At 25.7% G+C, this 2,500-nt stretch overlaps 1 non-coding gene across 1 annotated transcript; it reads left to right on the top strand.

Annotated features, from left to right (window-relative positions):
- The first annotated feature begins 1,550 nt into the window (after positions 1-1,550).
- Positions 1,551-1,632, top strand: Trnas-aga. The gene has a single exon. It is a non-coding gene; the product is annotated as a tRNA-Ser (tRNA).
- The last annotated feature ends 868 nt before the right edge of the window (positions 1,633-2,500 follow it).

The following is a 2,500-nucleotide window of genomic DNA, read 5'->3' as shown; positions in this document are numbered from 1 at the left end:
ATCAATAATAGTGCTATAATAAAGAGATAATAATGATGATATTGATTATAAAGATAATAAGGTTATGATGATATTAATAATAATATGGTAATAATAGTAACAATAATGTTAATGATAATAACAATAATAATAAAATGGTTTATAACAATAATAAAAAATAACAACAACAATAATAGTAATAATTATAGTAAAAGTAATGATAAGGATAATAATAAACACAACAAAAACTGCAAATAAAGTATGGAGGGAAGTAGTTGGTTGGTTTTAAAGTTTTTTTCATCCTTTCTTGATGTGGTAATATTGTTTAAAGATAACAGCAACAACAACAAACAATGATGTTAATTTGATAATAATGATAATAATAATAATGATAATCATAAAAATAATGATAACAATAATAATGATAATAATAATAATAATAATAATGATAATAATAATAATAATAACAATAACAAAAATCATAATGATACTGATAATATTGATGATAATATTGATAATGATAATGAAAATGACGATGATGATGATAATGATAATATCAATAAAGACAATTTGCCATTACACTTTTTTGTTCTTTTTATGTTACATTAGCATTTTTGGGGGAGTAAAGAACACTGGTAGCCCGCATTAAACAGATGGACCAGTTTCCATTCGTTTCCGGAACAGCTTCCACTACGCCCCCTGCCCTCTCGTCCGTGTTCTGCGAGTATGATTGCGCCATTAATTAAGGCGGCAGCGTGGCTCGACGTACAAAGGAAATGTTTCTCCTACTCTTTATTTCATATGATTGATTTAACTCTTTAAGAATTAACAATAACGCATCTGTTTAATGCAGGCTACCAGTGTTTTTACTCCCCCCAAAAATGCTAATGTAACATAACAAGAACAGAAAAGTGTAATGGCAAATTGTTTTTATTGATATTATCATTATCATCATCATCGTCATTTTCATTATTATTATCATTATTGTTATTATCATTATTATTATGATTATCATTATAATATTATCATTATTATCAAAATTAACATCATTGTTGTTGTTGTTGTTGCTGTTATCATTAACAATATTACCAGCATCAAGAAAGGATGAAAGAAACTTTCAAATCAAACCAACTACTTCCCTCCATAAATTATTAGCAGTTATTGTTGTGTTTATTATTATCCTTATCATTACTTTTACTATCATTATTACTATTATTGTTGTTGTTATTGTTATTATTGTTATAACCATTATTATTATTATTGTTATTATCATTAACATTATTGTTACTATTATTACCATATTATTATTAATATCATCATAATCCTTATTATCATTATAATCAATATCATCATTATTATCATTATTAATAGCATATTATTGATACTGTTATAATTAATTTTATCATATTTTTTATCATTACATTAACATTTTTATTATTATTAAGATCATAATTATCATTATTGATATCAATATTATCATTGCAATTATTACCATTATTACCATTGCTACTACTAATAATATTAATAATTTAATTGTAATATTACAATATTACCATCAGTTTTGTTACGAAGCAGTGATGGCCGAGTGGTTAAGGCGTCTGACTAGAAATCAGATGGGATCTTCCCGCGTAGGTTCGAATCCTACTCACTGCGACTGTCAAATTATTTATTTTCGGTTTGCTTAAAGCCTGTCATTTAGAGAAACTTAGGTGTCGTAGGAGAATAAGAAAAAAAATGCAAGTCACCGATCCTACCGGTTTGGGCATCAATTCAGTCCATTTTAGTGTATAGCGACTATACTGGTCTCAATCTATATTAATACTACTTACTATTCGTTGGATCCAGTCCTATTCACTGTGAAACAGATGATGTAATCGCCTTCAAAGCTCTATCCTTACTACGTCACATGCGAGCTGATACCAGATGCATGGTAATGACGATGCCATTCATGGAATTATTGATTTTTCTTGCCATTTACGTTTCTTTTACTTCTCTCGATGAATGGAATGGAAAATATGCGCAGCAGGTATTATTACACTAATTAGAATAGTTATGATGATAAGAAACATTAAAATGCTAATAAAGAAAATGAATGCGATAATGCTGCAATAATGATGGTATAAATAAAAGTAACTAATCACGATGATAATGATAATAACAATACAGATGATAATGACAATGATGATAATAATAACGATAATAATTATCATCATTATCATTATTTTTTTACTATTATCATTATTAATAGCATTATTAATAGTATTAGTATAATCATTATTATCATTATATCTAAAGTTATTTGAAGCAAATGTACAAAATAATAATGATTATAATAATAATAATAATAATAATAATAATACAATTATTATTATCATTATTATTATTATTATTATTATTATTATCATCATCATTATTATTATTATTATGATAATAATAATAAAGGTAATAATAACAATGATGATGATGTATAATGATGATGAAATAAAGAGGCACGTCGCGTATCCCTTGGCAATATTAACCT

The sequence above is a fragment of the Penaeus monodon genome, chromosome 26, assembly GCF_015228065.2.
Source record: "Penaeus monodon isolate SGIC_2016 chromosome 26, NSTDA_Pmon_1, whole genome shotgun sequence".
Taxonomy (NCBI): domain Eukaryota; kingdom Metazoa; phylum Arthropoda; class Malacostraca; order Decapoda; family Penaeidae; genus Penaeus; species Penaeus monodon.
This window is presented reverse-complemented; position numbering and strand designations above follow the sequence as displayed.